General features: G+C 42.2%; 1 protein-coding gene and 1 long non-coding RNA gene across 3 annotated transcripts in view; one reads left to right on the forward strand and one right to left on the reverse strand.

Moving 5' to 3' along the window:
* LOC143822504 (uncharacterized) overlaps nucleotides 1–16860 on the reverse strand; it is a 78984-nt gene extending 62124 nt beyond the window's left edge. Inside the window, exons 1-2 of one of the 2 annotated variants that reach the window (XR_013226175.1) lie at nucleotides 16789–16860; nucleotides 16065–16157 (exon numbers count right to left, since the gene is read on the reverse strand). This is a non-coding gene — a long non-coding RNA (uncharacterized LOC143822504). Of the gene's footprint in view, nucleotides 1–8589; nucleotides 8701–16064; nucleotides 16158–16788 lie in introns of those variants that run through there. The other variant, XR_013226172.1, reaches the window with a different exon arrangement.
* The window catches only part of LOC143822494 (protein eyes shut homolog), a 672231-nt gene that overhangs the window by 271083 nt on the left and 374856 nt on the right, over nucleotides 1–26292 (forward strand). The gene's annotated exons all lie outside the window — the stretch shown is intronic.

Here is a 26292-nt window from a genome sequence, read left to right on the forward strand (position 1 = left end):
TCAAAGTAAAGTGTTGTTTCTCTCCATTTTCAGCTGAGATCTGCCCTAGATTGTAGGTTAGAAGATGCTGTCAACATCAATACGAAATTGTGATTCCAGTTCCTATGAAGCAGTATGATGATCTACTATCTCACTTGAAACTGTGAAATAGGATACTCCAGATGATAGAACTGCACAGAGTTTTGGTGCTGCTTATTTTCCTCTGTATACCAAGCTTGAAATATTTATTCACCGTCAGAGTGCTGATCTAATACTCAGCATTTAAGTCTCAATCTGGAGACTACTTGTGCATGTAGGATGATGTATGCCTAGAGATTCCACAGGAGAAAAACTTTTTTTCACTGCAGAGTCAAGGATAGTTGTTATATATGCATATACTCACTATGGATCTGAAGCTACTACTGATGATCAATTACACTGGCCAAAGATACTCTGTGAATATTAGAGCTCTGTTTAGAGATGCAGATCAGGATTGTTAAAACCCAGCTGCCCTAATGCAGGGAGAACAAGGGGTATACAGAAACATGTTTCCATTATGGATGCTCAAGTGCATAGCAATTCAGCTCCTGTCCTGGAAGCTTGCTTGCTGGGTGACCTTGGAACAGACTCACAGGCCTGTTTGGTAGGTTGCTTTCTGTGCACATAGACAGGCTCCTGAACAAAGTCTCCATCTGCACCCTCAGATGACCCTTATAAAAACCAAATAAACCAAATAAACAAATCACTTTGCTTGCTGTTACCATGACTCTGTAGTAATAAAAGAATTGGCCTATCTGCCAGTGTTTGTTTACTTTATTTATATCCCATTTTTCTCCCCAATAGGAACCCAAAGCTGCTCTTTGCCTCCATTTTCTCCTTACAATTCCTCTATGAAGTCAGTTAGACTCAGAGTGCTTGATTTGCCCAGAGTCACCCAGCAAGCTTCCATGGCAGAGTAGGGATTTGAACTTGGTTTCCCCAGATCCTGGTCTGACTGTAACTAGTACATCACACTGGCAGGCAGAATGATGATGGAAGTTACAATGCCAAAATGATTGGAACTGGAGCACCTTGAACCAGGGTATCTTCACAATAGTCAACATGTAATAACAGAACTTTTAAGCAACCTGTCGTGTTGGTGTAGTGGTTAGGAGTGTGGACTTCTAATCTGGCAAGCCGGGTTTGATTCCGCACTCACCCATGTGCAACCAGCTGGGTGACCATGGGCTTGCCACGGCGCTGATAAAACTGTTCTGACCGAGCAGTGATATCAGGGCTCTCTCAGCCTCACCCACTGTTGTGGGTGTCTGTTGTCGGGAGAGGAAAGGGAAGGTGGCTGTAAGCCGCTTTGAGATGCCTTTGGGTAGAGAAAAGCAGCATATGACCATTTACGCACTGGAGGTTTCATGCCGGGCTACAGGCTGGAGTTTTAGTCGTAGCAGGTTGCCCCACCTCTTCCTGCACTCACACGGGGGAGCATCTGGCCCTGTGCGCATCATCTGCCCCCGATTTGTGCTGCTGCGCGGGAGCTGGGGCAGTGAAGATCCCACTGCGTAAATGGTCTATAAGAACCAACTCTTCTTCTTCCTCTCCGTGTGTCTCTAATATTCAGATCCCCAACCTGCAATAAATGGTTTCAGGGGGATACTCAGCCAGACATACCTGTTCTGAGGATAAATAGGAAAGCAGGAGAACATTGCAGTTTTGGGTCTTCATGGGGGAGAAAGACTGGGGATGATATTTGTTATAAATCTAATTATACTTGATATTTAAAATATTGCATAATTTGCCATATAGCCAAATTACAAAGGGCTAAAGATCTATCTTTCACTAACAAAATAATGATTAAAAACCCTGTGCCTGAACTGAGAGCTGTAACCCCTGTTCTACATGTATAACCATGGAAATAGGTTCATGTTCCATTAGCATATATGTAAAAAGTAGAGGAAGGGGAAGCATCTTAGTTTAGATCATGGGAAGATATTAACACCTTTCTCCCCACTTATGTTCATAGTATTGACAAAGGTTTCCTAATGTAGTATTCTTAAGAATATTCTGTCACCAAGCAGGATAGGGATCAGTCGGTCTTGAGACCAAGTGAAAATAAAGGGAGGACATGGGAATATTAGGTGGAGGGAGATATGAATGAATGAGAAAAGTGTGGGAAAAGAGTAGAGAAATTAAGAGAAGAAAATATTGTTTTATCTTGCTGGAATTCCCTAACTACTACTGTGCAAGAGCTGACCCAGTTGAGTGGAAGGAAAGAAAGAAAGGTTAGACTACTGGAGAAAATGACCTGCAGACTGGCAATTACTTTAGGCTTGCTTAATTGGCTTAGCATGATCTGTTAGGCAAGATTGCTTCAGTCTTGGAGAAAGGGTAATACAGCTGATTGTAGATTTCCTTTGACTGTGCTCAGAAATTCTCTGTGTCCCTAGTGTCTGAAGCCAGAACTGCATCAAAATAAAAGGTAAAATGTTTGGTTGGATACAGCCTGACACTGCATTAGAGGCCCTACAGCTAAGCCCCTCTAACACACACCCCCTTTCTTGATAGCCATGCATGCAAACAATTGCATACAGTGTACATTAATCCCCCACCACATGAACATTTTGTTGCGTTCTGCTGTCAGTTGTTGGAATGAAAGATTAACACAGTCAATTATATAATAATTAAATGGGATTAATTTCTTTTAAAATGTTACCATGCTCAGTGTGTGTGGTTGTCTGATCAATATATGATATGTGGTTGGCTGCTTATATATTTGCATCCATGGCAGTTGACATGTGCTTGCTTTCCCACAGCCCCATGTGAGTTGTAGTTTACCCAAACATTTTGGTGTTAACTATCTGACCCAATCATTTGTAATCCTAGGAAAATCAGTTTCACCTGTGAAAACTGAAAAGCAAAAAGACAGGAGGAAATGAAACTCCAGCAGCCCAGCTAGTATGCAGCCACAAAGTTGCACAACACAGCACTTAACCGAGGTGCCAAATAGCCAAGTCAATATGAGCTGAACCAAGGCTCAATTCATGAGTGACTCTGGCTAACAATAAAGATACGTTTGCCTGCTGTATTTATAAACTGCAAGTATCTCAGCATGAATGTATATTTTCTTTCCTGGATAAATAATTGCTGATGACAAAGAATACTATTGCATATGTGTTTCCCAGGGTTTGACTTATGCACCTAGTACTCAGGATATAGGCACAGTTTCCAGACCATGAAAAAAGCCACTAATACCAAAACTTCCTTGGAGGCAGAGGGAGGACTGAAATCAGGCACCCTTGTGTTCCTCCGAACCAGGGAAGAAGTATATATACATTTATGTTCTAAAATTTTAATAAAATTGGTTGTATGTTAATCTTTGCCACACACAATGCTCAAGCTGCTATCCTATGCACACAGCAAATATTGGATTATGTCCTAATTATTCAACACAGCAGAAATATTTAGCATGGGAAAGCTAATTATTTTTTTAAGAAATAGCTTATTAGAAAAGGTAGAATTATGAATTAATTAAGCTGAAAAGACAGTATTAGACAGTTCTTTCAAAGACGTTTTTAAAAACAAAAAATGTGTATCACTCAGAAGTCAGTATAATATTGGTTCAAATGTCCTTAAAGTAATGCTTGCCCTCCCAACTCCCATGAATATCATCATCATCATCAATATACATAAAATTGTGTCCCTAAACCCCTCGAAATGCTGAATGTTCTAAGCCCCCCAGGAATGAGCCCTGCCCACCAGAAGACTTTAGAACGTCCAGGACTCCCAGAGAGAGAATGAGGGAGAAGGGTCCTCTGACTAGGGACTCTCACCTTACAGCTGAACTTGTCAGCCAGGCTACCACCTTCAGAAAGTGAGGGGAAAGTATTGCAGAATGGCTGATGTGGGGGGAGGGCCTTTGGGGAGGAAGGGGAGGAAGGAGGGAGGGGGGAATTGAAGGATGGAAATTGAGTGCCATAGTAATAGATGGATGGGGGGGGGTGATTTCTTTTTTTTTTCTCTTTATTTTTCATTGTGTTATGGCACAAATGAATTATTCTGCATGCTGACACCAGTTAAAACAAAACAAAAAAGGCCTAGCCCCATCTCCACACCCACCAAGGGCAAAGGAACCAAAAGGGGCCTTCCCTGCCCGGAAGGGAAGGGGGAGTACAAATCAATTGGCTCTGGCCGGCCACTCTCCCTCCCACAGGGCTTCTGTCTGGTCAACCACGCTTCTCCTCCCTGCCAAAATGAAGACTTGCAGGATGGCAACAACAAAAAACCTCTACCCTGGGAATGTTTGCTCATAAGTAATTTATGGCCCCTGCCCTGGGAATGTTTACTTGTGAGTAAAAGGAGCCAGCATCAGAGCGTGCCCTACTGCCTGTAAGGTGCCCTGGCCTCTTTCAACTCAGAGGACATGGGGGGGGGGGCTGTCTCCTGGCACAGGCTATGCAAGATTTCTGGAGGCTGCGGGAGGTCTGGAAACAGTCCCCTGCCAGCCCTCTGGGACCCAGGACAGCCAGGATATACCTCTGCCCTGGGAATGTCTACTCAAGAGTAAGTCATGTGAAGTTCATCCCCCATGGACTTCCCCAAACAGCCTAGCCTTTGGGAGATGTGGGGGTAGGTGGGGAAGAGGCCTTCTCCACCCAGCTAGGCCTTTGGAAGATATGAGGGAGGGGGTGGGAAGGAGGCAGACCCCCTTGGTCATTCCCTGCCTTGTTGTTGTTAGTTGCGAAGTTGTGTCTGACCCATTGCGACCCTATGGATCCTCCAGGCCTTCCTGTCCTCATTCCCTACCTAGTTTTTGGTAAATATAGGGGAGATGAAAATTGGCAGCCACTCACCAACACCACGGCTTTCCTAGCTGGATCTTTGGAAGATGTGGAGGGCAGGAAGATGGCAGCCCACTCTTCCACAGACTGACTATTCTGGCCTTTGGTAAATGTGATTTTGGATGGGAAGGTGGGGACAGTGGTGACCTGTGTAGACATTGTTGTAGGGGTTGAGGATAGGAAGGCCAGTGCCCCTCCAAAACAGCTGTTTTCTCCAGGAAAACTGATGCTACCATTCCCTCCTCCCTTTCCTCCCCCTTCTTTCTTTCTCTTTTTCTCTGTTTCTTTCTTTCTCTTTCAACCTGTCTTTCTTTCACCTTCTTGAAGGTTTCTAGACACCCACCTGGAAGTTGGCAACCCACCTGGTTGCATATGGAGGAGGAGTCAGGAATCAAACCCAGCTCTAAAGAGTTCACTACTCTTTAAGCACTTTACCACACTGGATCTCAAGATCAAGCGGGGGGGGGGGTGAAGGCCAGAACCCAGGAAAGTCACAGTGCAGGTGTATGTGTTTGCACCCATTGTATTCCAGGGTGCAGTGGACTTTGCAGTGGACTATACGTATGTATGTATGTATGTATGTATGTATGTATGTATGTGTGTATGTGTGTATGTGTGTATGTGTGTATGTGCATGTGTATGTGTATGTGTATATATAATTATAATTTATAGCTATACATTATAATTATAATATATATAATTTATGTATTAGTTGGCTTCTATACTGCCACTACCAAAAGTCAGTTTACAATTTAAATATAAACAACATTAACATTTCCAATTATCACCCCCCCCCCCCCGATAGCTACAAAGTCCCTCCCACTCCCGGCTCAACAGACCATCTGAAAACAAGTCTCAGGAGAGATCTTCCTAGGAGGAGCCTGATGCCTTCAGATCTTCTAAGCCGTGGCCTCGAGCAAAGGAGCTCTGCAATTGTATCTGGGGGGAAGTCCGGGTGGCTGCCAGCAGATAGCAGATAGCGCTGCCAGCAGATATTGTGACAGCACAGCCCCAAACTCTGGACCAGCTGGGCCAGAGGGTGCATAAAGATATTAAATAATTTGGAGGAGATACAAGTGGTCACCTTCACTGACTCTAGCTACTTGTCTACTTCAGTTTCTGAAAGCCACCTGAAGCTATCAAACATAGGTGTACAGAAGGGACTGTGTTGGCTCTTGGCTTTTGTGGACCTTTCTTGCATGCTCAGGGAAATGCCAATCATCACTTTGGGATCAGGAAGCAATTTTTTTCCAGGCCAGACTGACCAGGGTCTCTGGGTTTTGGGGAGAGGGGTGTCATCTGGGCATGGAATCGGGGTCACTGTGAGTGAACAGGTAGTTGTGATGTTCCTGCATTCTTTAGGGCAGGGGTAGTCAACCTGCGGTCCTCCAGATGTTCATGGACTACAATTTGCTGGCAGGGGCTCATGGAAATTGTAGTCCATAAACATCTGGAGGACCGCAGGTTGACTACCCCTGCTTTAGGAGGCTGGACTAGATGACCTTGAAGGTACTTTCCAACTATGAGTCTATGATTCTACTCTTTTGCTTTTATTTGGCATCGCTGTACACTGCATTTCAGCTTTCTTGAATTCAAATGGAAATTTCTTGATTAAGTCTAAAATTGCCATTAGTTTTGTTCCCTCCTTTCATTGGCATCATTTGAGTAAAGCACTGCAAAACAGAAATCTGATGTGATGACACACTGATAGCATTTTGTGTGTGCTGCTTCACTGATAAGCACATCCCACCTCGCTTTGCTCAGGTACAGTGAGTTTTATCAGTGAGTTTTATCAGTGTAAGGAAGTGCACAGAAATAGATCTTGAGGTGTTCATACACATTTTCCCCAACCTTCCTACAAGGAGCTCTGAATGACTTATAGCAGTAGATCTCCCATAGAATCATAGAATTGGAAGGGACCTCATGGGCTCCCTGTTCCTGCACTGCCTAACAGACTGGCAGAGGGACGTAGTTGGGTGGTTGTCGGCATCACAGTGGCACTCAGTGTCCTGCTTCTGTCCCCCATGCTTTACAAAAGCATTTTGCTTTACGAAAACCAAGACTTGGTAGACTGGACAATGTGGCTGCAGGTGCATAGCAATCACCAATAGCTACTGAAAATTTGGTGGCCATTCTTTACTTAAAGCTGCAGCAGTTGTTCCTGTTATTCGGGGTTTTCTAATCACTCTTAAATAGTTTTGATATTACAAGAAAGTAAATAGACTTATGGCTGAATGAACAGCTGTGAGTTTAGAGCACTGTTTTTCAACCTTCCTAATGCCGTGACCCTTAAATACAATTCCTTATGTTGTGGTGACCCCCAACCATAAAATTATGCAGGTGTTCTTTCACAGAAATTAAACCGAAACTGACCAATGGTGTGAAGATCCATTGTTCATGATTGTATATAAATTGTGGGTTTTTTTCCGGGGTTTCTCAGTTCAGTTCTGCCTCTTGTCCCGCCAAGCTGCATCGTCACCTGGAGCGCCTGGCGGGAGACTGTGCTGCACTGGAGGCACTGCTGGAGCGGCCGGTGGCTGAGCATGGGCGCCTGCAGGAGGAACGGCAACAGTGGCAGTGCCCCCCTGAGCCAAGCTGCTCGCCTTGCCGTAACCCCTGCGAAAGGGTCATATGACCGCGAAAGGGGTCCCAACCCCCAGGTTGAGAACCACTGGCTTAGAGACAGTGCTGAAGAAGAGTTGGTTCTTATATGCTGTTTTTCTCTACCTGAAGGAGTCTCAAAGCGGTTTACAATCGCCTTCCCTTTCCTCTCCCCACAACAGACACCCTGTGAGGTGGGTGAGGCTGAGAGAGCCCTGATATCACTGCCCGGTCAGAACAGCTTCATCAGTGCTGTGGGGAGCCCAAGGTCATCCAGCTGGCTGCATGTGGGGGAGCACAGAATTGACCCTGGCTCACCAGATTAGAAGTCTGCACTCCTAACCACTGCACCAAGTGACTATTATTCATTATATAATGGAATAATAAATATCTAAATTATCCTTTTTTCCTCCTCTTCTGATCACCTCATCTTCCTCTAATTAAACCTAATAATATATAATATATCTTATACCTGTGCCAAGGCTTCTATTATTACTTCTTATTTCAATATGTGTATTGTCTACAAATCTACAGTGACATTTGAACAAAAACTTTATTTTACTGTAATTCAAAATAACAAATCAGCATTAATCAAATTTCATTATAATTGCGAAGAAAAAAAAAAATCCCCGTCCATCAGGCCCTGCTCCCCAGCTGCCCAGTGAGGGACTCACCATTAGAAAGAGAACGCCTTAGGCCATGTTACTGGGGTTGCACAAGAAATGATGTCATCACACTAACAACAGTTCATCTTTTGCCTGATCCAAAGGGAAATGTGCACTGGATTTCCAAATTGAATTGTGTACAGGATTGCCTGCTTGCTTGAGTTTTAATGGAGTTAGTATACCACCCCTCATTTACAAATTGGGCAGCCACTGTGATGAGCAGTTTTCTTTTGTTCCCAATTCCAGAAAGTTGTTCCTAGCTAATCCATAGATCTGGAACATTGATAGGGTTGCCAGGCCACCTGGTGGAGGCAGGGGTCCCTTGCTGTCAGGCCCTGCCCCCAGCTGCCCGGCAGGAGACTCACCGGTAGAAAGAGAAAGGTATGGCACAGGTTGTAGGTTGTTAATACTGCACTGAATTGGCTTGAGTTGTGAGCTGTATGTGATTGACCAGCTAGATAATTATAAAAATGGGATTGAATATATTGCTGTTTTTAAAATCTATGCTAGATCACCTTGTTGTTGCCTTGTTAGTAGTAAATCAGGTCATTAGAAACACACACACTAGTTTCCAGGGCTTTCTTGTCATTGTTCTTTTCTTTCTTTCTTTCATTGTACACCTATCACCGTAACACACCCATTCTTTCTCTTTTTGTCGCCATAGAAATGGTTTCTATGGTAACCTTAGCATCATGTGCATGCAGCATTTATTCTTGTAATAAGGACAACATGTGAAGGGGATACTGAAACAAGGTCTGATCTCTCTGAACATCCTTCTTTAGGAAGGCAGGCAACAGATATGAGGGGAATGAGGAAAATTACTGTTATTGTTGTTTCTAACAATGGTGTAAACCTTTTAATGGAAGACAAGAAAGGCAAGCAAAAAACTAATATCTAAATTGCCAACATTTAACAAAAAAAATCCTATGCCGTGTTTTGGGGGTGCCTTTTTCTTTGCATGGTATGATGACTGAAGACATGGTAAATTTTATAAGAAATGTTACCAATTTACAGGTTGAACAGAGAGGAACCAAGCATACTTTCATCTCTAGGCAACATCTGTTCAAAACAATTAAGTACTGTCAAGTCACTACCAACTTAGGGTGACCCCTTATGAGGTTTTCAAGGCAGCGTTTACTATGCAAGAGAACAGAGCACCAGGCAGCTAAAAGAATCAAATTGTTTCACTAAAAAGAGAAATAAACTTTGTATAAAAAGAAGAGAGTCCAAGTGAACTGTCTAACTATTGTTCTGCATGCATTCAGTCTGTTCTTGAGGGAAGCAGGGAGGACTAGGCTCAAAGGAGCAGGAAGTCACCTAATGAGCCAATCAAGGCAATGTTTGAAATAATTTCTGATCTCCTGCCCTTGGATATTCTTTATATGCCTCTGACTCATGCATGCTAGGTAAAGGTAAAGGGTCATGTCTGACCCTTGGGGTGGTGCCCTCCAGCGTTTTCATGGCAGACTCAATATGGGGTGGTTTGCCAGTGCCTTCCCCAGTCATTACTGTTTACCCCCCAGCAAGCTGGATACTCATTTCACCGACCTCGAAAGGATGGAAGGCTGAGTCAACCTTGAGCCGGCTGCTGGGATTGAACTCCCAGCCTCATGGGCAGAGCTTTCAGACTTCATGTCTGCTGCCTTACCACTCTGCGCCACAAGAGGCTCTTCATGCATGCTACAAACCTTGTTTATTCCAACAAATGATGAACAGAGGCGGTTTTCTATCAGCCTTCCTCTGCATAGCCTCCCCCCTGATTCTCTTTGATGGTCTCTCACCTAAGTACTTACCATGGCCAACCCTCCTCAGCTTCAAAGTTTTGACAAGCTCCAGCTTGTGCCGGGCTACTCGGGCTGCTACAACATCCATTTAGCATGTCCATATCCTGCAACTGCTTTTTGCTGACCAAAAACTTCAACTCCTTTACCATTTTCAAACTTTCTCTCTTCTGCCTATATCCAACCTGTAACAAATTACATTCCCTTACTGCTGAAATGAGGAAAAGTTCTAAGGGTGCTATTATAATAAGTTGACATGACTGGGGAATGAGAAAGCTCAAGTTGCTTTGGATTTACAGACAGGCTGCATAGCTGGATTTCATATACACCTAGAAGATTACAGAGGGGTATGATTTTTGTTGTTCTTTCACTTCACACAGGAGCCTCACGGAAGGAATTCAGTTTTGATACTTGTTCACATGTATTTCTGAGCTGAGATGGCAAATGGCCAGTGGATGCAAATGAATTGTGTATTTTTATGTGTGTCTATTAAATGCTCATATATCTTTTCAGAACTGTCTTGAAGAGAGGCAAGGGGGGTTGTTGATAAATGCTAGTATGGGAAAGATACACATTATTAATCTCTAAACTGTATGCCAACATCTGATCTGCCCAAATCTTTCCCCATCATTTTTTCTGGCTGTTTTTATTGAAACATAAAATAAGGACCTGCACATTTAAAATATATTACTAAATACCTTAGTTCGGACTGTAAAAGCTATGTATTTTAGTGTTGTCAACTCTGCATGGGGAAATTTCTGGATATTTGAGGTCTGAAAGCTGGGGAGGGCAGGGTGGGGGGGGTTGAACTTTAATCCCTGTCATCTGGAGATCTGTTGTAATTCTGGGAAATCACTGTGACCCACCTATATCTCGATCACCTGGATATATTGTAGGGATATACACACACACACACACACACACACACACACACACACATTGGGCTGTATCAACAGAGGCATCACATCAAAATCACAAGATGTCATAGTCCCATTGTATACGGCACTGGTCAGACCACACCTGGAGTACTGTGTGCAGTTCTGGAGGCCTCACTTCAAGAAGGATGTAGATACAATTGGTACAGAGGAGAGCAACTAGGATGATCTGGGGCCAAGGGACCAAGCCCTATGAAGATAGGTTGAGGGACTTGGGAATGTTCAGCCTGGAGAAAAGGAGGTTGAGAGGGGACATGATAGCCCTCTTTAAGTATTTGAAAGGTTGTCATTTGGAGGAGGGCAAGATGCTGTTCCCGTTGGCTGCAGAGGAAAGGACACGCAGTAATGGGTTTAAACTACAAGTAGAACGATATAGGCTAGATATCAGGGGGAAAAATTCACAGTCAGATTAATTCAGCAGTGGAATAGGCTGCCTAAGGAGGTGGTGAGCTCCCCCTCACTGGCAGTCTTCAAGCAAAGGTTGGATACACACTTTTCTTGTATGCTTTAGGATGCTTTGGGCTGATCCTGCGTTGAGCAGGGGGTTTGACTAGATGGCCTGTATGGCCCCTTCCAACTCTATGATTCTATGATTTGTAAAAATGCAGCTTTTCATATTATTTACAAATATGTCCAGAATTATAAATCAGTTGGGAATATTACATCTGAATAGGATCATAAAATGCAAAAAATAGTCTTTTAAGACTACTCTGCTAATTAATCTCCTCTCCCCGGTCCCACAATAGGATAGCAGGGAAGCAGCATGAAATGTAAAATGAGATGGCCAGATGAACTTCTGTTCCAGTGAGTGCATGTGCCAGAAATCCAAAACACTTAACAAAATATATTAATATTTAACACCTTGCAAAATAATAAGCAATACAATACAAATAGGAGGATGGAGAAAATAAACAACAGTAATGGATAGGTTTTTTGCTGATCCAAGACTGCCTTATGCTTTGCGGAAAGTTTGACTGTCCATAGATAAATAATGCAATATCTAGGCATTCCTCTTTGGAATACAGATAATCTTTTGGCCTATATTGTTGGCAGAGTTTGAGCAAAGCACCTGACTGCTTAACGTATATATTTTTTAATTGTGAAAAGAAATAAATGTGTATAGAAAGAGTGATAAAGACCTATTTAGCTGCAGAGACAACTCAGGGAATGTGCTAAAAAAAGCAGGTAGTCTCCTGTTGAACCAATCAAAGCAGTGGGAAAAATAATTTGAAAGGATAGGTTTCTATCATATCTTTGCTAAATATACATCTCCTCCAATGCCCCCTGCAAAACACCCTTTGTATTCTGCTTAATTATGCACATTGTTGATCTCGCATATTCCAACATGTATTGCTGTGTTGTTCTTTTTTGTGAGGTCTTATGTTTAGACTGCAAGTGTCATAAAGCTTAGGGTGTGTTGTGTGATTCAAATGGGTAGCTGATTATAAGATGAGGGAGATCTGTCTTGGCCACAGTATGTCCAAAAGGAATTTAGGGGTCTTACTAGACCATACACTGAACATGAGTCAGCAGTGTGGTTGGTGGCTAAAAAGGTAAATGGGATTTGGGGCTGTATCAAAAGAAGTACAGTGTACAGATTGTGTGAGGTGATGGTATCGGTTTACTCTGGTCTGGTTAGACCTCATTTAGAATACTGTGTTCATTTTGGGGCACCACAGTTGAAGAAGGATGTAGACTAGCTGGAGTGTGTCCAGAGGAGGGCAACAGAAATGGTGAGGGGTTTGGAGAACAAGATGTATAAGGAAAGGTCGAGGGAGCTTAATATGTTTAGACTGGGGAGAAGACAACTAAGAGGTGATAGGATAGCCGTCTTCAAGTACTTGAAGGGCTGTCACATAGAGGGTGGAGCAGAGTTGTTTTCTGTTGCCCCAGAGGGTCAGACCAGAACCAATGGGATGAAAGTAATTTGAAAGAATGTTCAAATAATCATCTGTTAGAGCAGTTTCTCAGTGGAGCTGGCTTCCTCAGGAGGTGGTGGGTTCTCCTTCCTTGGAAGATTTTAAGCAGAAGCTAGATAGCCTCTGGGGTTGTGCACGGTGGTGTCCAAATCGGCCGTTCCAGGCCGACGAAGCCAGTGCCACGCCGCGGGGGGGAGGGGAAGCATGGGCGCCGGTCCGTAACTTGGCACACACACATGGAGCCCTGCGCCTGCGTGTGTGCGCCAACTGACCCACTGGTGCCCGCACCTTTCCTTCTCCCCACAGTGCAGTGCTGGCTGTCAGCCTGGAATTGCCAATTCAGACGTCGCCACACCCCCTCCCCAATAGCCACTTCACCGAAATGCTGATTCTGTGTATTTAGGCAGATTGCAAGTGACTGGGCAGAAGAGATTGTGTCCATGCTTGGCTCTTGTGGCCCTTTTTTGGATGCCCAGGGAAATGCTGATCACCATTTTGGGGTCGGGAGGCGAATTTTCTCCAGGCCAAACTGGCCAGGGATTCTGGTTTCTTTTTTTTGGGGGGGGCATCATCTGGACATGGAATTTGGGTCACTGTGGGTGGGCAGGTAGTTGTGAATTTCCTGCATGATGCATGAGATAGGACTACATGACAATGGAGGTCCCTTTCAAATCTGTGATTCTATGATTTTGTGAAGCAGCAGAACAAAGTTTGAGACCAATGGCACCTTTAAGATCTAAAGAACTGTTGCTTGCACATGAAATCTTATACCCTGAATAAAAATTTGTTGGTCTTAAAGGTGCCACTGGATTCAAACTTTGTTTTCTTTGTCAGAGTTTGATTGCCTTCAGTGCTTCCTTTTGTTTCAGTTAGCGTAGTATGATTTGTGCCCATGACCAATAGAAAATCTCAATCTTAAATATCTAGTTTTTGCATATTCTGAAACAGTTATAAAGGCTACAAAATCTTTTAGAACTGCAATCAGATCAGCGATCCTCTTATGATTTCGTAAAAAACCTTGGCTCATTTATTACTGAAAGATTCAAGAATAATTGTAGTAAATTAAAATAATATTTCAAGAATGGCATTTTGATTTTTATACCACCCGCCTCAGGCTAGCTTTCTTGAGGCTGTGTACAAAAAGATATTACATTGGATACAGATAAAAGCAGTAAAATATTAATGTAAAACTTAAAATAAACAAGACAAAATACTGAAATGTTAACACCAATAATTATTACATTCTGGTCTTACTATAATGTAAAGTGTGTGTGTGTGTGGGGGGGGGGGAAGGCAAAGTCAGCTGTTTAAATATACTTTCTACTGGCCTCAGCCACAATCCTGGTAGAAGAGCTCCATCTTGCAGGACTTGTAAAACTTAGTAAATTCTGTCAGGGCCCTCAAAGTATTTGAAAGGTTGTCACTTGGAGGAGGGCAGGATGCTGTTTCTGTTGGCTGCAGGCGAGAGGACATGCAGTAATGGGTTTAAACTACAAGTACAACGATATAGGCTAGATATCAGGAAAAAAATTCACAGTCAGTAGTTCAGCAGTAGAATAGGCTGCCTAAGGAGGTGGTGAGCTCCCCCTCACTGGCAGTCTTCAAGCAAAGGTTGGATACACACTTTTCTTGGATGCTTTAGGATGCTTTGGGCTGATCCTGCATTGAGCAGGGGGTTGGACTAGATGGCCTGTATGGCCCTTTCCAACTCTATGATTCTATGATTCTATGAAAACACCCAAGGCACTGTACACTGTTAAAAGCAAAAGTACCTTTTGTAGACAAATATTGATCCTGAAAACTCTGAAAATCAAAAGCAATATCGTCATATCATAAAACAACAAGGCCATTAAAATGGCAGGCAGTAAAAGCTTAACATTTCAGTCTGTCCACAGATGCTTTTAAAACCAGAAATGCCTTTGCTTTCTAGCAAAGGCATATCTGTCTGTTCTGAACTTGATGCAACTATCCCCAGACCCAGGGCTTGCAGGCTTGTAGGAACCGAAGGATACGGCTGGTCACAACAGGCTGCTTTCCATGGGTGAAGGGCTGATAAGGAAACACTCTGCTGAATTTTATAGCTGAAACATCTCTGCGGGCTTCATTATTTCTTTTTCTGTATTACAAAGGAACTGTTGCTTCACATTCCCCCCTCCTATGACCACCCCATACTGCACAGGTTGCCTTTGGTCTGACATCTGTCCTGATGTACACTGCTTATTTATAATTTTCAAAATGTATACCTCACTTGTCTCCCTAATTGGTGCCTAAAGAGCTTTCTCTACTCCATCATTGTATCATTGCTCCAACCACCTTGTGAGCAATATTAGGCTGAGAGAGTGTGATGGGCCCTGACTCACCAAGTTATAGGAATGTAAGTGAGATGGAGGAGGGCAAATCGGATGGGTGGCCATCAGTGATGGCATGGCATCATTTTGGGGTAAAGCCCAGAAGCAATGTCACACCTCTCTAGAAATCACTGTAAACTCCATGGTTTTACCATGTGATTTCCAGATTTTCCTGTGGCATCATGTTGCTATCCCAAGGGGTGGTGGTAGTAACCCTTCTTGGCAAGCTTTCATATCAGAACAGGGATTCAAACCCAGTTCTCTCACTTTAAATACTGTGCCATTCCAGCAGTTGCCTGGTGTTCCTCTCCAGGCTTGGGCAGTGACTCTTTCACCCAACCATGCATTCCTGTTGCTTTTGTATTGTCCCAGCTCAAAGCTCCTTTTCACGCTGCATGATTTCCATCTTATTCAGCATTTCCTGAAGGTGTGCTGCTGGGCCCAGCTCTGTTGGCAGAGATCTAATGCATTTGAGCAAAAGGTCACACTAAAGCATCTAAGCCAGTTCTTAGGGAATGCTGAGCCATGAACCAAGACCACCTTCAAGTTAAGAACTATTGGTTTTGAAAATGATGACTACTAGAAAAACCCTTACAAAACCCTTATGAAGGATTTTCTGTTCTCTTTAAGCAGGGCCTTCACAGATCCTAACAACCTTCCTTCCTCATTCCCACTTCCTACACATAACTTTTCAGTTGTATGGGAATACTGTGATAGATCTTATCCTATCTAACTTTCTTGCCTAATTCTTCTCCTGTCTGCAGCACTTTTGTACATGTGGTTCCCACAATACTGGACACAGTTCTTTGAGTGGCATACTTCACTAGTTAGGGAAAGGGAAAGGGAACAAATATAACATATTTTCACTAGAGCTTGGGTTGTTAACAAATTGGTTTTATCCTCCTTCCATCCGTACCTTACGCTCCTTATTAATACCAGTTCTCTAAATCCTCTGTGTACTTCCCCATTCCATCAAATAAACACAATTATACATTTGATAAGCTTACCTGAAAACAGTATCAGTCCTTTCTTTGTTGAGAGATCATGATAATTCCATTCCTATCTTGGATTCAGTTATGACACCGACTTTAGCCACTTTCCTGCTTTTAAAAAGATGTTAAGAATTGGCTGGTGTTTGAAGAGAGTTTATTGGGTCTTTGTAGAAGGAGGTGTTAATTAAAGTATGGCCTTGAGCAGAAGTGAAAGCAATCAAGTGCAGAAACTCGAGGGTGGAGTTGCAAGCCAAAAGAAAATCAGAGCGGGCACCAGGAAGAAAGAAGGGTTCACAGAAGGTTTAAAAATGGAAAGTCATACAAAGATGCTTCGGGTATTAGCCTTGATTTGTGGCTTGGAGGATAGGTAGGGGAAAGTTTTCCTCATTCATCTTTGATTTTATTTACTAGTCTTAGCAATGAAAACCGTAGTATTAAAATACCGTGTTTTGATTGCGTCAATATGCCTTTATCCAATCAACTGCAAGTAGAGTTCTGTTCATGGAGTAGAACTTCCTGTCTCCTCCCTTCTTACTGAAAGGTATCGAATCTCCTCCTGATATACTTCCAGGGGTCTGTGGGAGCACTAGAGCTAAGCACTATGTGGGAATATGGAATGGGAAGGGGCAAATTAGCAAATAGCACCCACAGTCTGCTACTGAAAAGTGCATCCTTACCCTGCTTAAAATTACAGTTGGATAAAGCCTGATATCTCAAAGTATACTTGCAGTTGCCTTACCTCCTCAGTGAATGTGGATCTTTTTTTAGATAAATCCTGACTTCAAAGGGTTGTCCCAAAGTCCTTCTGAAATGTCCTTTCCATCTGTTACTGCTGCAGCAAGAAAAAAAAAATCTTCATCTTCATAGTAGTCAAATATCTTGGTCCATTTGTGGGTGATGATAGCCAAATTATATCCCATCTAATTGACAATCATATTATGCCAATTATGTATGGATACATAAAAAGAGTAGAATATAGGATTTTACTGCCTGCCACTTTCCTTCAGATTTAGACTGAATAATTGCAAAGCACTCTTCTTCCTTGCAAGAATTTTCCATTAGGGACCAAATAACTATTGAAGCTTCATTGTGATACATACAGTTAACTGCAAATACTTGAACAATTTCAACAAAGGTGCCTTTTTCCTTTAAAAAAAAAAGTAATTACGAGATTGTTGCTATAGGGACTGCTAAATGTATTATGCACCATTTGCAGTGTAACTGACTGTGGGTCATACAAATGATACAGATGTTCTTGTGCTTAATTTGAAAAAGCTGTTAAAGCACCCATTTCACTGACAATTTCAGGATATAAAATATATACTGTGTTTTTGGAGAGGTGTGTGATTAACACAATCCATGGTATTTGTAATGGATGGGTAATCATCATCACTGTCCTTTCCTCCCCGAACTCTAATCCAAATATTTGAAGGAAATGCAGTTAAGCACACCGTGGTTTTGGAAAGAGGGCCTGAGAGTTTGATTCCGTGACTACTCACTGAGGTCAGTGAATGTACACCAGTGCTGGAAACCTCGGGGTCCTGAAATGTGATATAATGACTTCATCATTAATCATTTAGGCAGGGAAGTATCTTTGGGGTTTTTTTTCTTTCTGACAAGAAAATGTTGTGAAAAAGCTTTAGTGCATTTGCTCAAGAAAGGAAAAAAAGAGAAAGAGCCGCCTCAAGCTGGTTTCATGGAGAGGTGGTCCAGAAATTTTCTAAATAAATATATAAGTACTCTAATTCATAATTACCCAATTAAGTCTGCATATGTAACCATTCTGAAACATCATATAAAGTGCACCAGCTTGCTTCTGGCTTTCTTGTCTAACCATCAGCACTTGCTCATGCTACTTAGATCCCTTCCATAAACATCCATTTGCAGAAAAGTCACAAGGCTCCACTCACCTACCTTCTAAGTGTTGCCCCTGTGTAGAGCAAGACATCCCTTTATTGGGCTTTTCTATTTGCCTTGCAGGGGAATACCTTTTGCCACAAAGACACGGACACCTTCTTTTTGGCTTTAAACAAGCCACAACTTTAATAGTAACCAAAGTGTTGGAAAGCATGGGGGTGAAGGAACCAGCCGTCTTCTGGCCCTCTGGCCACAAGGTAACCAACAATTAATCCAGCAGGCATGCACGGGGCCCTCTGGCAGCCTCACCGGGCTCCCCGTGCCCCCAATGACCTGTTGGATGACAGGGAGGTGACCATATTTTGGGAACTCGTTGAGGTGTGAACCTCTGCCGAGTTCCCAAGCCACCTGGAAATGCGGATTTTGCTGTCAAGGCTCATCCTCCATGAGTGATGGCCGCCCGGCTCCTCTTACCCACAACCGCTTACAGAGGTCTCCTCACTAGAGCCGTCCCGCACGCAGGCTGGGACTGCTCAACTATGGTTCCTCCCCCATGCCCAAATCCCTCAAGTTGTGACAATAATTCTTCATGAAATGTTTTTAAACTTATTCATTTAGTTTAACCAAATAACACCAGTTTACAGCATTGATCCTTCGGGGAGGGCGGTATATAAATCTAAATAAATAAATAATAAATAAATTGTTTTTCCGTCACTTAGTTACTGAACAATGAAAACATAAAGGGAGAGAGGGTAGGCAACCGCTGTGGCAGGGAAGAGGCAAAGAGACGTGTGCCTCTTTTTCTCCTCCCTAAAAGGCCAACAGAGGGGAGACTGGGAGGAGCAGCTCTAGCCCCCACTTCCCCAGACATTTCCCAGCCACCCGCCTCAAAGGATTGTAGGACTTGTAGTCCAACCCCTCGAGTCTCTTGGCGATGGCTTCCCCGCATCAACAAACGCGCCCGGGGTAAGTCCCGATCGCCATTATTGGTCAATTATGAGATTCACACTCCTCTACTGTAAACATATTGAACAGGAATGGGTGTTGCTTCAAAGATTTCACTTGCCCAGGTACAGTGATATATGTTATTAAAAGTTCATCTATTTTTAATTAATTAATTTTTGCCTCTTGCTTAAGAGACCTAATTTAATGCAGAAAATCCAAAGGTGTCAGGGAGAGCATCCTTAATTCTCACTTTGACACTTTTCATTTGAAATTGTTTGATGATGAATAGTTAGCCTTGTCGCCAGAGATTTCACCATGCTTCTAGGTTGGCCTTAGGTAGAAACAATGCAAATAATAGCTTTTAGGGACTCATTATTTCCATGGAAACACATGAGGAACATTGACATTTCTTTTTTAAGCAATAGGTGTTCCCACTGCTATGGTGATGATGGATGTATACATTACAAGAAGAGATCAATATACATATTCACCCAAACTCCCTTGTAGCAGAACGGGTGGAAGGTCAGGCAATTCTCAGAGCCTCATTTCCCAGAGCCCCAGAGGCCTGAATATTACAATGTTGCATACAAATGCATAAGCCTATTCTTGTGAATGGCAGCTTGTAGGACTACTGACCTCAGGCACTCAGACCTTTATGCCTGGAGTAAAATCAGAGCATGTTTGGCCTAAATAATTGAAACACAGATACTGAAAAGTTGAGTCTTTCAAAAATTTACTTTCTTGCACTATCAGAACTTGCAAACTATATATGTGTGTGTGTGTTCCTTCTGCATGTATTGGTGTTATTGTTGTTATGTGCGAAGTCGTGTCCGACCCATCGCGACCCCATGGACAATGATCCTCCAGGCCTTCCTGTCCTCTACCATTCCCCGGAGTCCATTTTAGTTTGCACCTACTGCTTCAGTGACTCCATCCAGCCACCTCATTCTCTGACGTCCCCTTCTTCTTTTGCCCTCGATCGCTCCCAGCATTAGGCTCTTCTCCAGGGAGTCCTTCTTTCTCATGAGGTGGCCAAAATATTTGAGTTTCATCTTCAGGATCTGGCCTTCTAAAGAGCAGTCAGGGCTGATCTCCTCTAGGACTGACCGGTTTGTTCACCTTGCAGACCAAGGGACTCGCAAGAGTCTTCTCCAGCACCAGAGTTCAAAAGCCTCAATTCTTTGACGCTCGGCCTTCCTTATGGTCCAACTTTCGCAGCCATACATTGCAACTGGGAAGACCATAGCCTTGACTAAACGCACTTTTGTTGGCAGGGTGATGTCTCTGCTTTTTAGGATGCTGTCTAGATTTGCCATAGCTTTCCTCCCCAGGAGCAAGCGTCTTTTAATTTCTTTGCTGCAGTCCCCATCTGCAGTGATCTTGGAGCCCAGGAAAATAAAATCTGTCACTATCTCCATTTCTTCCCCTTCTATTTGCCAGGAATTGAGAGGGCCGGATGCCATGATCTTTGTTTTCTTGATGTTGAGTTTCAAGCCAACTTTTGCACTCTCCTCCTTCACCCAATTCAACAGGCTCTTTAGTTCCTCTTCACTTTCTGCCATTAGAGTGGTATCATCTGCATATCTGAGGTTGTTGATATTTCTCCCTGCAATCTTGATCCCAATTTGAGACTCCTCTAATCCCGCATTTCTCATGATGTGCTCTGCATACAAGTTAAATAGGCAAGGCGACAGTATACAGCCTTGCCGAACTCCTTTCTCAATTTTGAACCAGTCAGTGATTCCATGTTCAGTTCTCACTGTTGCTTCTTGACCTGCATATAAATTTCTCAAGAGACAAATAAGATGCTCTGGTATTCCCATCTCTTTAAGAACTTGAGTGTAGCACTTTTACTGCATTGTCCTTTAAGATTTTGAATAGTTCAACTGGAATGCTGTCACTACCACTAGCTTTATTGTTGCTCAGACTTCCTAAGGCCCATTTGACTTCACATTCCAGGATGTCTGGCTCCAGGTCAGTAACTACCCCATTGTGGTCATCAGGGATGTTAAGCTCGCTCTTGTATAGTTCTTTATGTATAGTTTTTGTATGGTTATTTATGTATTTATGTATTGGTTGTTGTTGTTGTTATGTGCGAAGAGACAAATAAGATGCTCTGGTATTCCCATCTCTTTAAGAACTTGCCACAATTTGTTGTGCTCCACACAATCAAAGGCTTTAGCATAGTCAATGAAGCAGAAGTAGATGTCCTTCTGGAACTCCCTAGCTTTTTCCATGATCCAGCGTATGTTGGCAATTTGATCTCTAGTTCCTCTAACTCTTCGAAATCCTGCCTGTACTTCTGGAAGTTCTCGGTCCACATATTGCTGGAGCCTAGCTTGTAGGATTTTGAGCATAACTTTGCTAGCATGAGAAATGAGTGCAATGGTGCAGTAGTTTGAACATTCTTTGGCATTGCCCTTCTTTGGGATTGGAATGTAAACTGACCTTTTCCAATCCTGTGGCCATTGCTGAGTTTTCCAAATTTGCTGGCATATTGAGTGTAGCACTTTTACTGCATCGTCCTTTAAGATTTTTAATAGTTCAACTGGAATGCTGTCACCACCACTAGCTTTATTGTTGCTCAGACTTCCTAAGGCCCATTTGACTTCACATTCCAGGATGTCTGGCTCCAGGTCAGTAACTACCCCACTGTGGTCATCAGGGATGTTAAGCTCGCTCTTGTATAGTTCTTCTGTATAATTTTGCCACCTTTGCTTAATCTCTTCTGCTTCTGTGAGGTCCCTACCATTTTGGTCCCTTATCATACCCATCTTTGCATGAAACGTTCTCTTCATATCTCCAATTTTCTTGAAAAGATCTCTGGTCCTCCCCATTCTATTGTTTTCTTCTATTTGTTTGCACTGTTCATTTAAGAAGGCATTCTTATCTCTTCTAGCTTTTCTCTGGAATTCTGCATTCAATTGGGTGTATCTTTCTCTTTCTCCCTTGCCTTTCACTTCCCTTCTCTTCTTAGCTATTTGTAAAGCTTCCTCAGACAGCCATTTTGATTTCTTGCATTTCTTTTTCTTTGGGATGGTTTTAGTTGCTACCTCTTGTACAATGTCGCGAACCTCCGTCCATAGTTCTTCAGGCACTCTGTCTATCAGATCTAATTCCTTAAATCTATTTGTCACCTCTACTGTATATTCGTCGGGGATATGATTTAGTTCGTACCTGAGTGGCCTAGTGCTTTTCCCTACTTTCTTCAATTTAAGCCTAAATTTTGCAACAAGAAGCTCATGATCTGAACCACAATCAGCTCCTGGTCTTGTTTTTATTGCCTGTATAGAACTTTTCCATCTTTGGCTGCAGAGTACATAGTCAATCTGATTTCTGTGTTGACCGTCTGGTGATGTCCATGTGTAGAGTCGTCTCTTGGGTTGTTGGAAAAGAGTGTTTGCTATGACCATTGTATTCTCTTGACAAAATTCTACCAGCCTGTGCCCTGCTTCATTTTGTACTCCAAGGCCGAACTTGCCTGTTATCCCAGTTATCTTTTGGCTTCCTACTTTAGCATTCCAATCCCCCATGATGATAAGTACATCATTTTTTGGCGTTGCTTCTATAAGGTGTTGTAGGGCTTCATAGAACTGATCAACTTCATCCTCTTCAGCAGCAGTGGTTGGGGCATAGACCTGGATCACTGTGATGTTGAATGGTTTGCCTTGGATTCGAACTGAGATCATTCTGTCATTTTGGGGATTGTATCCCAAGACTGCTTTTCCTACTCTCTTATTGATTATGAAGGCTACTCCATTTCTTCTGCGAGATTCTTGTCCACAGTAGTATACCTGATGGTCATCTGAATTAAATTCACCCATTCCTGTCCATTTTAGTTCACTGATTCCTAAAATGTCGATGTTCAGTCTTCTCATTTCTTGTTTAACCACGTCCAGCTTGCCTTGATTCATGGATCTGACGTTCCAGGTTCCTATGGAATAAAAATCTTTACAGCATCGGACTGTCTTTTCGCCACCAGTTACTTCCACAACTGAGCGTCCTTTCGGCTTTGGCCCAGCCGCTTCATTCATTCTGGCGCTACTCGTACTAGCCGTCTGCTCATCCCCAGTAGCATATTGGACACCTTCCGACCTGAGGGGCTCATCTTCCAGCGTCATATCGTTATGCCTATTGGAACTGTCCATAGAGTTTTCATGGCAAAGATACTGGAGTGGTTTGCCATTTCCTTCTCCAGTGGATCACCTTTTGTCAGAGCTCTCAGCTATGACCTGTCCGTCTTGGGTGGCCCTGCACGGCATAGCTCATAGCTTCACTGAGCTACGCAAGCCCCCTTGCCACAACAAGGCAGCGATCCTTGAAGGGGGTATGTATTGGTAGGGAATAACAACGAATGGAATAAAAGTCAAAAAGGAATCTGTCCTTTATCTCTTTTCCTAAAATACACAATTTTTAATGTTTCTATATTTAAGCATTTATTAGCGGCTTTTCTCCCTTGCAGAAGAAAGAAAACTGAATCAGTTCAGTAAAAACTATAAATTAAACAACAATTAAAAATCTTCATAAAAAGTCACAATTTGAAAACTCAAAATCAGGATGGTCAATAAATAAAATCCAAGGCACTCAAATGCAGTCTTAAATAAAACTGATCTAGACCCTAGCAAGTAGGCTCCCATTCAATGATCTGCAAGTGTCATTTTGTTAAGGAATAATTGACAATTCTAAGCCTGTACTAGCTTTTTAAAGACGAAGCTAATTAAAAACAAACACTTTATGAATTACTTATGTGGGCTCAAGTGTAAATGATTGCAGTCTTTATTCTGAATAGGTGTTTCTTTGAACCTCCTCTACTAAGCATCTTGACTTTCTGCTTTGTCAATCTAAAACTTGCTGGAATCAAGCATAAAAGGATCCTTTAGTCCAACTCTATTGTGACTATTTATTTATTTAAAACATTTATTAACTACCTTTTCCCCTTGTGGAACTCAAGACTGCTTACAATATAAATAAAATATTAAAAAATAAAAAAATAAAAAGTTGTTATTTAAAATTTTCAATTAGGACTGTTAATAATAAAAGCTAAATCAGTCCAGTTGCCCTACATGGTTGTCAGCTAGTGGCCACAAAGAGTAGATATAACATATTTTGTCCAGGAAGATGAGGAAGCTCACTTGGTTGGCAGTCTCCCGGATCACTAGGGGATCAGATGATGCTGGACTTCATTTCCTGTTTCAGAACAGAAAGTGGCATGACAGCCTCTAGGAATTTTCATGCTGAAAATCACTGAATTTTGGAAATTCCTATGACATTAGGACAGGAAGTGATGTCATTACACTTTCCCCCTAATTTCCCCATGCCATTCTATTGAACAATGGTGAAGAATGCAGAGTGTTGCTGCATAAGTTTTTATACATGCACACACACACATTTCTATAATGTCTTATTTTTTTTTTAAATGTAGGGATTTATATACTGCCACTGCCAAATACAGTCCCCAAACTGTCAAACATCAAAACATTAAAACAGTATTTGAAATAAGTTACAACTAAAATAATGCTGGTTTGAATCCAGAAAGTGTTTCCTACTATTTGAAAGACACCTTTTTTCAGGAGAAGGGAATCACCCCTTCCTGCCACTATGCACTTCCAAATTGTGCTCAGTTTTGCTCCTAGAGATCCTCTCAAACTTGGAGGAGGATTTCAGGTGTGTGGTAGAGGTAGAAGGGGTAGGTGGGGAAATCCTATTCCATAAATGTTACAGAGTCATTATTATTTATACACAAACCTTGTATATTTTTGGATACTCTCATTGACTACAAGCCACTGTTTTATAGTTCACCTGCAAGCCATGTTGTTTATGGATACCTTTTAGCATTCCTTATGTATCTGGCAATACAGAGAGAGTATTAGTTTTATTATCAAAGAACTAATTATTATAAATCACCTGACAGTCATAGGTGTAGGCTTAATGAAGGATTCTTATCATGTGAAAAGATTTTCCAATAGCAAAATCTCTAATGATACCCCTTCCTCCCCCCAAAATAAAGACTTGGTGCTTGATCCAGGGAATAATGAGAATTAGGACAATATGTGCTTATTGTTCTGCCACTGAAATCAATAAAATGTGTGTGCTTGACTTTGGCTGGATCACGCCCTTGATAATTAATGATGTAATTATGCAATTTTAATAGATGATGGCAATGACTGTAAACAACAGATTGGGAAGTTGTGGTGGATCAACCAACTGAATCATTTTCTCCCCAGAAAAGTATAGGGTGGCATAATTTTGTACATGAATCATTACTAAGTTTCGTTCTCCCTGAGGCTCAGTAAGAGAACTGGAGATTGACTCAGAAGCACCAGTCATGCATTCAGAATCACCACTTTCTCCTCTGAGACTGTGAGATTTATCTGCAACCTTCTTTTTTTAAAAAGAGAAACCAAAAATTAAAGCATAGGTTTTTTTAATGACTACTTTTGTTCTAAAGTTTTGACTTTCTTCCATTTGTTAAACACAAGATAAATCTGTTTTTTTTATTTTAGCAATTTCTTGCAAATTTTAAAAAGAAAGTAACTGTGTTATTCATAACTACAGATTTAGAATGGATTACTTAATCATTAAAATTAGATAAGAGCTGATCCCGTTTTTGAGCAAGATGTCTCATTTTTTCAAATGTCATGATCTGGATAGCTCAGGGTAGCCTGATCTTGTCAGATCCCAGAAGTTAAGCAGGGATAGCCCCGGCTATCCCTGCTTAATCTTGGAGCCCATTTGGATGGAAGGCCTTGAAGGAATACCAGGGTCATGTCATGGAGGCAGGCAATGGAAAAGCACCTCTGAGCATCTCTTGCCTTGAAAACCCTACAGGGTTGCTATAAATCAATTGTAACTTGACAGCAGTTTTCACCATCACCAAAGACACGACTAAAGGGTGGCAGTTCTACAATATTGTGTGCTTCTACTCACCACCATTTGGCTAAGCGGAAGACCAGTGAAACAAGGCATTTAAGTGTGGATCCTATGGTTTTATGCCATTTGGTTTTATGCCATTTGAATGAACTATTTGCATTTCATCAACATTAGTCTTAGGAGGAAGCTAAATGGATTTCTTTGACTACGAATTTCTTATTTCTAGAACCCTCCTCAGCTAATACATGATTGATACTGTTGTTCCTAATCTAGTGTCAGGAATCACACCAATAGCAATGATGATCAGAATGCCAAATTAGGTGCATGGTAGCCTTTCTCAAATGTTCTTCAAGCTTCAAGAAACCCCAGAAGTGGCATGATCCCCTTCCCACCTCTTCCAGTCCCATCACTGGTCATTGGGTGGTCAACATGACCATATATGGTCATATCACCTGATAAATATTTAACAAATAAACAAAATAACTTTCTGCCATTTGGGAAACCCTTCCAGGGCTGTCGAGAAATCCCTGGGTTTCACAAAACCCTGATTGAGAAAGCCTTCTCTACACTG

This window comes from Paroedura picta, chromosome 1 (assembly GCF_049243985.1).
Source record: "Paroedura picta isolate Pp20150507F chromosome 1, Ppicta_v3.0, whole genome shotgun sequence".
Classification (NCBI taxonomy): domain Eukaryota; kingdom Metazoa; phylum Chordata; class Lepidosauria; order Squamata; family Gekkonidae; genus Paroedura; species Paroedura picta.